Source organism: Lepidochelys olivacea, assembly GCF_965140295.1.
Source record: "Lepidochelys olivacea isolate rLepOli2 genome assembly, chromosome: 14".
Lineage (NCBI taxonomy): Eukaryota > Metazoa > Chordata > Testudines > Cheloniidae > Lepidochelys > Lepidochelys olivacea.
Window position 1 is genome coordinate 41,773,653 of NC_140424.1, and position 11,689 is coordinate 41,785,341.

The window sequence follows — 11,689 nt, forward strand, 5'->3', positions numbered from 1 at the left end:
GGCCTGTCTGTAAAGGCCTATACTCTAAGAATTTAGGTGTATTCCTATCACTTGGCTAGTTATAGAGGTATAAAAGAAAGAATCAAAATCACTGTCTGCCAGTGTAAGGGCCTTCTCTTACTGTGACAGTCTGAGGCCCTGTTCTTAGGCTAAGGCCTTTGGCTAAGCGACAGAGGCAGCCATAAGCTGGGAAGTGAATGGTCACATCCTCACATTCCAAACTAGTCACATTGAAATAAGGTGCTATTGGGCTGTTAGGAATTTAATCCTGTCCTTATAGTGCCTATCACCTCCAGAGAAAGGGAAGTGTAAAAGGAAATTGAGGTTGATAGTTTTCTGTCTGGTAAGAACTCACTTATCAATAGACACAGCTGGGAAACTCTTATGTCTTTACAGATGTAGTTGTGAAATCCTCACTTCTGTATTGTTTTGTCATTATAGTTCCCACTTTGCTATTGTTTATTGGCATGGTCTCTGTCTGGTTCTGTGATTGCTTCTGTCTGCTGTATAATTAATTTTGCTGGGTGTAAACTAATTAAGGTGGTGGGATATAATTGGTTAGCTAATCCATGTTAGGATTGGTTAGTTAAATTTTAGTAGAATGATTGGTTAAGGTATAGCTAAGAATATTACTATATAAATTAGGGGCAAACAGGAAGTAAGTTGGGATTCGAAAATAAGGAAAAAAGGAACTTGTATTTAAGCTTGCTGGAAGTTCACCCCAATAAACATCGAATTGTTTGCACCTTCGGACTTCGGGTATTGTTGCTCTCTGTTCATGCGAGAAGGACCAGGGAAGTAAGTGGGTGAAGGAATAAGCCCCCTAACATCTTGGTGCCGGGACTTGGATACATCGCATTGGATAGGTGAGTGGCAGCCTGTAAGTCCCCCTCCCCAACAGTCCGCGCAGCTGCTTGGAGGGGGTATGGCGAACTCTCGTGATGGTAGTTGCGGGTTCTGGCAAGCTGGGGTAACGGATTTTTTGAACAAATGGATAAGGAAGAATCAGGGCCCATACCAGGTAGAGGTAGCGGATTTGAAGGCACGGGATGCTGCACGGACAGAGGAGTCTTGTGAGGCAATCCGGAGAGAGAGGGACGAACTGCTGGGGAGAGTAGGAGGCTTAGAGGAGGAATTGTATCAATGTAAACATGGGGGCAATGGATTTGGGGACCTCAAACCATCCGCCCCACTAATGGAACTGAAGGAGACACCTCCACCACCCTACCCTGAAAAATCACTGTCCCCACCACTGCCGGTGGATGTTGTAAGCCGGCGATCCACAGTTACAGCCCCTGCGAGAGAGGCTACCCGGGAGGAACTGCAGGAGGCAGGAATAGTGGCCCCGGTTGCGGGGTGGAGGGACCATGCCCCACAGGTAGTAGAACAGGCAGAAATCCGCCCCTTGTCCCTGAAGGACCGGGAGGCCATACTGGGCCGCTTGGGAAAGGTACCCCGGGATGATTGGGATCAGTTTGTGCTGTGGCTAGTGGAGGTGAGCAGGGAGATGGAGGGTCTAACTCGGGAGGACCAGGTGATCTCATGGCGTAGTCTTTTGGGACGAGGTACCTTGGGAATCGATGTGGCAGGAGTGGCACATCCATTTCTAATCCCCGGACAGGTGGCAAAACCCTTGTTTGGGGTGTACTCTCGTACTGCGGGGATGAATAAGATGAAGCGAGTCCCTGGGGAAACAGGGCGGGATACACTTAATCGCATACAGGCCTGGGCACGGTGCTGGGTGGATCCCCTGGACGGTCCATGGGTGATGCCCCAGACAGGGGCACCGGGACCTGGTGGGGGTGTGGAGCAGGGCAGGGGTGTGGAATTGCTGGAGAAATGGTTGGAGCTGAGCAATCCGCAGTTCGTGGGGCATTTAAGGTTGCAGCACCCTGAACTTGCTCCCAATCAGCTACCCCAGTTTCTGGAACAGGCAGATGTGTGGAGGCAGATGCATCAGGGGGAAGAGCCAGTCCATGCTATTACTGCGGGGGATCAATACAAGGTGGGAAGGAGTGGGTCAGCCTGGAGAGGAGGAGGTAGAGGGAGAGTTCGTGGCTTTGGGGGGGTTGTCAGGGATGAGCGGGCAGCTATAGAGCAAGAGATCCAGAGACTGCAGGCTAAACTGACTACCCACGATCTTACCAGATCAGGGGGAAAGTGGTCCCGGAGGCCAAGGGACTGGGACTGCCTGAAATGCCAGACATACAATTTTGCATGGAGACAGGAATGTGTTCGGTGCCAGGACCCCCGGTCCCCCCATGAACCAGTGGGAGGGACAGAGGTGGGTACTGCAACTTAGGGGTGCCCTGGGAGGCGTCCTGTCCATGTTCTCAGTTTAGGACGGGATGCATCTGGTCGCCCCACGCTCCAGGGGGCAATCGAAGGGAGTCCCATGAGGGATTTTTTGATAGACACTGGAGCAGCCATCAGTTTAACCACATGGGGGCAGGGGAGACCCTCAGAAGGGACTGTGACAATTGTAGGGGCAACAGGAGGGGAGACACAGTTAACCCTGAGGAGGGGACAAATCAAAGGAATCTGGGGGGAAGGGGAGATTATGTGGGGTTGTAATGATATGCTTAATCTGTTGGGGGCAGGAGATTTACACAAACTGGGACTTGTACTGGATTTAGCCAATTGGGTGTGTTTACTGGGGCAAACACAGGACGGTCAGGGCTATACCATTCCCATGGGGATAGCCACTATGACCATTAAAGCGGCACATGCCCTCCCACCACCCCCGGCTGGGTGGGAACACATCCCTGTGTGGGCTAAGGATAACCTGGATTGTGGTAGGGGCAGCATGGAGGTACTGATGGAGGGAGGGGACCCTCCCCCACAGAAACAGTACCCTATTCCTCGAGAGGCATTGGCAGAGGTGGGGGCAACTATTGAGGAATTGGAACAGAGGGGACTGATTCGGGCAGTTGCATCCCCTTGTAATGCTGCTGTGTGGCCCGTGAGGAAGCCAAATGGTACCTGGCGCCTCACTGTGGATTACAGGGCACTAAATGCTCTGGCCAATTCGCCAGCCTCAGTGGTGGCAGCGTATCCTGAAATGTTGGCCCGTATTAGACCCCAATTCCGAATTTTCACTGTTTTGGACATAGCTAATGGATTTTGGTCTCTGCCACTAGCTACCTCGTGTCAGTATAAAACTGCATTCACATGGGAGGGCAGACAATTCTGCTGGACAGTCCTACCCCAGGGATATAGGGACTCCCCTGCAATTTTTCACAGATACATGAGACAGGCTCTGGAGGGGGTGGATTCAGCAAGGTGCATACAATATGTAGACGACCTGTTGCTAATGTCAGGGACAGAGGAAGAAGACAGGGAACTAACTGAGCAGGTCTTGCAAGCTTTGGCAAGAGCAGGATTGAAGGTCAATGGGAAAAAGGCTCAGATGGGACAGACAAGAGTGACCTACTTAGGAGTGGAAGTGTCTCAGATGGGAAGGGAAATCGATAAGGGACGGGTGCAACTGATCCAGTCCCTGCCACTGCCTACGGATGTTAAAAGCTTGCAAAGTTTTCTGGGTCTAACTGGATTTTGCAGGGATTTTGTGGCCAATTATGCAGAAATAGCCCAGCCTCTATTTGACCTAACCCGAGCCTCAACTTGGGAATGGTCAGAAGAGTGTACTGAGGCAGTGAGAGTGCTAAAGGAAAACCTGGCCAGTGCTCCAGTGCTGGCCTCCCCAGATGGGGAGAAATTCTTTTATCTGTACCCTTTGGTATCGGACACTACCATTGGTTGTGCATTAACACAGGAGTATGGAGCAAAGGACCGACCTGTGGCCTTTGCCTCTCGACTTTTGAGTGCTGTGGAATTGAAGTATGGATGGTGTGAAAAGGTGCTGTTGTGCTCCTACTGGGGGGTAGGGAAATTTAAATACCTTACGGGAATGCAGAAAGTAATAATCCGATCTCATCATGACCCCCTGCGGCTGTTAAACATGCACACTATTTTACAGGGACAAGTGAGTGGGCAGCGTATTGCTAAATGGTTGCTGGCTCTACAGGCAGAAAACATTAAAGCAGAGGTGTTAAAGGAACCCATAGTCTGGGTAGCTGGATTACATCTGGCTGGCACCCCACACCAATGTGAAGCCAGCCCAGGTAAAACCCAACATCAGGTGTTTCGGGCAGCTAATCCCAATCAGGTAAAGGAGGGGACACTGGTATGGTTTTTGGATGGAAGTTGTAGCTATCAAGGGGGACGGAAAACTGCAGGCTTAGCTGTTGTGGGAATCAGAGGCAATGAGACAGTCAGCACCATTGGTTTCTCACTAGAAGCAAAGTCAGCTCAGGAGGCAGAACTGGCAGCCTTGCTAACAGCTTTAAATGAAGTGGATCCCAAATTTGAGGCAGAATGTTGGGTGGTGGTAGATTCAGATTATGTATTTCGTGGTGCCACATTAATGCTGAGATGGTGGGCAGATAATCATTTCAGGGCGACAGACGGCTCCACAATCAAGCATGCTACCTGGTGGAAGCGAGTGGAGGAGCTGAGTCACTGTTTTACACGGATCAATGTGGTGAAGGTAAAGGCACACAAGAAAACAGGACCCCTAAGCAAAGGGAATAATCTGGCCGATGTAGAGGCCAAGCGGGCTGCAACAGAGGCACCCCCATGGCCCTGGGAGCCAGAAGAGAGTGTGCCTGTAGCAGTGTTAACAAGAAGCGGGGTGGATACAGATCGGGGAGGGCGAATTCGAGAGTTGCAGGAATCTGACCCAGGACTGGAAGGCATCATGAAACTTGGGGACAGGCATGTGCCAAAGATGGAACTAATGGAAGGGATTTGGTGTGTCTTAAGAACTGAGGGACCAGTCATGTTGTGCCCTCAGGGAAGTCGGACGGCTTTCTTAAGCTGGGTGCATGGGAGCTTGGCAGGGGGACACCCCGGGTTTGAGGAGGCACTGGGAACTTTAAAAAGGTTGTGCTGGTGGCCAGGAATGGCAGCTGATTTAAAATCACATCTGGAACGTTGTTTGGACTGTGCCAGGCACAGCCCACCTCACAAGGTGCTAAGGGGAGAATTAATGAGACAAGCCCCAAGGGGACCATGGGAAAGGATACAGATTGATTACACAGGACCCCTACCACCAGATCACAGGAAAAACCGATTCATGTTGGTGGTAGTGGATGCTTTCAGCCGGTGGGTGGAAGCTTTCCCCACAAAGTATCAAACAGCCCGGGTAACTGCTGCAATACTGGTAAATGAGGTATTCACTCGCTGGGGGGTCCCAAAGGTGATTGACTCAGACCAAGGAGCTGCTTTTCGATCAGATCTGTTAGGGGAGCTATCAGCCCTCACTGGAATCACACAGTTGTTCCACATTGCTTACCACCCCCAGGCTGCGGGGCAGGTGGAACGCATGAACCGCACCATTAAAAGTGAGCTAAGAAAGGGAGTGGAAGTTGGAGGAAAAAACTGGTCACAGTTACTGCCCTTTGTCTTAATGAGAATAAGGGCCCGAGAATCAAAGGGCACAGGATTTTCTCCATATGAAGCTCTCATGGGAAGGCCTATGGAACGGTGGGAAAATCTACTTACCCCAGTACCTGGGGAAGTCACTACACACGGCCTAACACAAGAATGGATTTTAACTTTAATTGACCATGTAAAACAGGTACAGCAGGCGGTGGCCTGGCGAGACGAGCAAGGAGCAGCAAGAGTCAGAGCATGGTACGACCTGCCTGGGGAGCGTAATCTACCCATGGTGGGAGATCTAGTGATGTACAAGATTCCAGGTCAACACCATCCATTCCCAGCTCCTAAATGGAAGGGCCCTTATCTTGTCCTTGACCAATTAGGGCCCAGTCTGCTATTACTGGGTACAGAGAATGGAGGACGGGAGTGGGTTCACTGCACGCAAATAAAAAGGTACAAACAGGGGATTGGGAAAGGGGACATGTAAATTTTGTTATGTATGTATTACAGGTTAATTCAAAAAGGAGAAAAGGATGAAAATTCCCTGGCCCTGGATGGAACAATTACTAGTGCTAATCACAATTGTCACATTTACAAATTCTATTCAGATCCCACGATGTGAAGTGTCAAAAGGAGGAAACACATGGACGGCTACACATGCAACCTGTGGTAATAAAGCTAATGAAGACTATGAGAATCTCCCCTTAGAAAGATGTACCACTAATACTCCAACAGGAATTTGGCAGTGTCGGTATATGGTTTATGGATTAGATGGGGGAATCCCAACCAGGTGGAGAATATCAAATTTATCAGGAAATATTGCATGGTACTCCCTGGGTGCTGCCATGATTAACGATAGTGAAAAACACAGTTACCCAGCTATGTGGTTTGTTACAGAGGGTCCAAAGAATATAACCCTCTGGTCTCCTGGAGCAAATGAACCCTCTTGGGAAAATAGGGCCCCACATTTAGGGTGTGATGTTACCATATGTAACCACAATGGTACTTCCATGGAAGATAATCCCCAAAGGTGTGATTGTTATGTACATATTACATTAGGCGTAAAATCCCCTTTGGGACGCTGGGTGTACGATGAGTTAACCATTTTACAGAATGTAACCCTACAGGTGATATGGATGCCAAGTTGGAAGAATCCAAATTTAAAGTGGCCACAGCCTGGAGCCAAGAATATTCCCCGACGAGCAAATGTCTGGGAGCCATTGTGGGAGCAGGTGCAGCCAGCACTTTTTAACGTGTCCTTTCACTCTATTACATGGGTGGTACGCCCCAAGGAATGGTGGGTGGACCAAATCCATCCTAATTGTAGTATGTACATAAAAGGATTGAAACAACAATTCAATGCATGGGTGAGGGGACACACCTGGAATCGTCGTCGGAAAAGGGGATTGTGGGCAGCTGGGAACACTATGCTGGGTACATGGAATCTGGGGGACGAGTGGGTAACCAAACAATTAGTAAGCCAAAATGTGAAATTTCAACAACAAATTAATGAATTAATGGCACAGCAACTATCAGCAGTTGCCACAGAGTGGAGGACAGCAGTAGAGGTAAACTTGCAGTTAACTCATTGGGCAGGGGACCTGGTGACATGGGTAGAAGATGGCTTCAGAAGACTAACATGGGGAGAAGTGTGCATAGGTATTCAAAATGCTCAGTTAATAATGTTAATGGATATTATGAGAGATGCTTGGTCAGAACAATGGCCTTCAGTATTGAATCGGGAAGCTAGCCCATATTTATCCACAATTGCAAAAACATACCCATCTACCTGGAAAATAACATCCCCGACCTGTGGGGACAGTTCTTGTGTAATTGTTACTATGATACCATGGGAAGGAAATGCAAATAAGGTGGTTCCCTTGTACCCTATGGGAGTAAGTAGGGAAGGGGGAGCACGTTGGGAGCCACTAGGGAATAGGTGGGGGGCATGGAATGGGGTAAATTGGACTGTCATCACATTAAGCAGTTGTATATCCAGAGGAGGAATATGGATGTGCCCCTCTCCTATGACTATGGAGGAGCAGGATCAATGGCCTATTGCAAAGGGGGGGCATTTAGGGGTAATGTATATGGGGTATGGTGTATTCTGTTGGGAATGTATGCAATCCTGCAATATAACACTAGGAGGCAAAATCCTTCCAGTGTATGACAAAATTATGAACTTCTATACTCTGCCACCTGGACTATGGTGCACCAATGGATCAGTGGACTCAATCGTTGTAAACAATCGAACCAGCACCTACTACCCGATACCGTACCAAGTAGTTGAATTGGTTTGGACAATACCAAATTTCACTGTGGATATTCAATGGACACACAATATGGACAAAAGTACACAAAGATTACAAGAGCAACTTGCTGCAAGCGACAACAGTTGGACACACTTACAATACACACTACAGGATGGCGCTGACAAAATTTTAACCTTATCAAAGGAGGAGAAGCAGTGTTTTTGGTGGTGGCCAGGATGTTGGACCATACTGCAGTGGTCAGGACTCTCGGTGTTGCTGTGGAGTATCATAGCAGCTAGTGTATTGTTAACTATATGTGTGTTACATTGCATATGGAAACGATCAAGGGGGGCACAACCCCCTAGAGAACAGCCACTAATTATAACTTATAAGTAAGGTAGTAAGCCCCCCAAGTGTACTAGACAACCTGGACCCAACCTTCTCAGGCCCACTACACTGGGAAGTCTGGAACACTAATTGGAATAGGTGTGGTATGCCCGTACGAGAGAAGGTGCAGGGCACTATATTACACAAGGGGCAGTGGGACAGATGGAGCATCGACACCTTCCACCTCGATGCCTGGCCCTATCAGGAAATGTGTCGCCATATGTCCTATGCTTTTCCAGGGATACCTGGGCAGGAGGATCCCAAAAGAAAAAGAAAAAAAAGGGGTGGAGTGTTAGGATATAGATATTCAGGCCTGTCTGTAAAGGCCTATACTCTAAGAATTTAGGTGTATTCCTATCACTTGGCTAGTTATAGAGGTATAAAAGAAAGAATCAAAATCACTGTCTGCCAGTGTAAGGGCCTTCTCTTACTGTGACAGTCTGAGGCCCTGTTCTTAGGCTAAGGCCTTTGGCTAAGCGACAGAGGCAGCCATAAGCTGGGAAGTGAATGGTCACATCCTCACATTCCAAACTAGTCACATTGAAATAAGGTGCTATTGGGCTGTTAGGAATTTAATCCTGTCCTTATAGTGCCTATCACCTCCAGAGAAAGGGAACTGCCTAGAAGCTGTAAAAGGAAATTGAGGTTGATAGTTTTCTGTCTGGTAAGAACTCACTTATCAATAGACACAGCTGGGAAACTCATGTCTTTACAGATGTAGTTGTGAAATCCTCACTTCTGTATTGTTTTGTCATTATAGTTCCCACTTTGCTATTGTTTATTGGCATGGTCTCTGTCTGGTTCTGTGATTGCTTCTGTCTGCTGTATAATTAATTTTGCTGGGTGTAAACTAATTAAGGTGGTGGGATATAATTGGTTAGCTAATCCATGTTAGGATTGGTTAGTTAAATTTTAGTAGAATGATTGGTTAAGGTATAGCTAAGAATATTACTATATAAATTAGGGGCAAACAGGAAGTAAGTTGGGATTCGAAAATAAGGAAAAAAGGAACTTGTATTTAAGCTTGCTGGAAGTTCACCCCAATAAACATCGAATTGTTTGCACCTTCGGACTTCAGGTATTGTTGCTCTCTGTTCATGCGAGAAGGACCAGGGAAGTAAGTGGGTGAAGGAATAAGCCCCCTAACAATTGCAAAAAGAAAGAGTCACAAATTCCCATGCTCTAAGATCCTGCTCCGCAAGCCTCAGAGATTAGTGGCCAGGGCTGTCCTTAGCCATACATGGTATACGCGGCTGCTTAGGACACCTGAAAATTTGAGGCACCACTGGGAGGGAGGGGGTACAGGGGTCTCTGTGCATAACTGTGACTGGGGCCGGGCGGTTTGGTATCCTTTCCTGCCTCGTCCCACCCCTCAGGGCTGTGAGCCCGGGCTGCCGCAGCATCTACTAACTACGAAACTCGGTGTGTGTCAGCAATGGGGGGGGGGTTCCCTTCTGGGGGTCCACAGGCAGGGGTGGTGTCTGTCCCCAGTCAGGCATAGGGGCACCAGTTTAATAATACTATGTAGGGCCCCATAAATCCTAAGGACAGCTCTGTTAGTGGCCATCCCTGACACAGAGCTGGTATATGTAGACTCTTCCTACATCGATGGAAGGGGTTTTTCCATTGATGTCATTAATTCACCTCTCTGAGAGGCAGTAGCTAGGTTGACAGAAGAATTCTTCCTTCGACCTAGCTGTGTCTACACCGGGGTTAGGTTGACTAACTACGGTGCTCAGGGCAAAAACATTTTCACATCCCTGAGCAATGTAGCTAGGTCAATCTAATTTTTAGTATATAAGAACATAACAACGCCCATACTGGGTGAGACCAATGGTCCATCTAGCCCAGTATTTTGTCTTCTATCAGTGGCCAATGCCAGGTGCTCCAGAGGGAATGAACAGAACAGGGCAATCATCAAGTGATCCATTCCCTGTTGTCCATTCTCAGCTTCTGGCAGTCAGAGGCTAGGGACACTCAAAGCATGGTTGGGGTTGCATCCCTGGCCATCTTGGCTAATAGTGATCAATGGACCTATCCTCCATGATAGACCAGGCCTTAATCTCATCGATTCCCTGGTCTCTGTCTTCCTGGAAAGGAAGCAGCTCTTTAATATCTATGCCCCCTTTCCCAAGACGCATTGCTGCCCACAGTACAACTCCAGAGTCCCTATGGGTTTTCTGCTTTAGCAGGAGAGACGGGAGGGGAGGTTGGACCCAGAATATGAAGATTTCATGGCAATTGGGAGTGGGCGGAAGCTGAAGATGGACAGTTCAGAGATGGTGCTCATATGGGTAACTGTGATGGACAGCCTCTGTCAGGTCAATTACCAGCTGGAGGCGTGAAGGTTTCTAGCCTTGATGCATGCTAAGAATTGCGCAAGTCACTCGAATCAGCAAACACACTGGTTTTGATTTACACAAGAGAAAAGGGGGGGGAAATTGTTCATTGGGATGTTTAACCTCCTCCCCCCACTCATTCACCCCATAGGGTAATGATTTGGCCTAATCACTTCTTCCCAAGACTAGGAGAATTTCTTGCAGCATAAAATGGAGGGGAGAACCCCAAATCTGCAGCCATTTCATATGAACATCCAACAGCTGAGAGAAAAGGGACAACATTTGAGAATGTGCGAGATCTCTGAGAATGAATGAGTAAAGGGGTCAAATCTGAGGAGAAAGTTGATCAGAGGGGGGTTAACATCCTCTTTTTCTTCACCATGTGGGACGAGAACTCAAGCCAGCTGGTTCCCTCCAAAAGCAGATGTTGCTGCAATTTAAAATGGGAGGGGGGAAAAAGACCCCAAAATGAGAGAGTTTCTTTCCCTATATTCAGCAATTAAAGAGAAAAATGGCCAAATCCGGGGGGATTTTAGATCAATATTCCATAATTTAGCGGGAATGGTGCCTGACTTGAGGAGTCCCAAAATGGAGGGAAATTTCTATTGATATTCAATAAAGAGAAAGTCTGAGGAAATTTTAGATCACTATCTGGTAATTAGAGAGAAAAGAGGCAAAATCTGAGGGGAAAGTTGATTCTAATGAGTTTAACACCTTCATTAACCCCATCCACAATTTGGAGCAATGATCGGCGCCAGCTGTTTCCCTCCCAATGCCGAAGTAGCTGTGGTTTAACCTGAGAAGGGGGAAGAAGCCCCTAAACTATCCATATCAGAGAATTAAATAGAAAAGGGGGAACATTGGTGGGTTTTTTTTAGATCAATATCCAATAAGAGAGAATCTGAGGTATTTTATATTGGGGGGGGGGCAGGGGTGTGGTCTGTACAGGCTGGATCTGGTGCAGAGAGATGACTCTCAGATGCCCACATCACTCCATCTCCTCCATGCAGGGCCAGCTTTGTTCATGGATGGAGCCAAGGAAGGACATAGTGAGGTGCCCAACACCGTCCACCAGGCCTTGATGTGCTCTTCTGCCTTCTGGGGCTCATGGTGAGTGACCTCTGGTTTCCCAATCCCAGTGTGGACATGAACAGAGAGATTGAAATGCAGACCTCCTAGATGGGAAAGGCTCCATAGCCCATTGCCTGGTCCCCTGACCTGAGGCTGGATCGGAGCTGCTGCCCCATAGAGAACCAAGCCAGCCAGTCC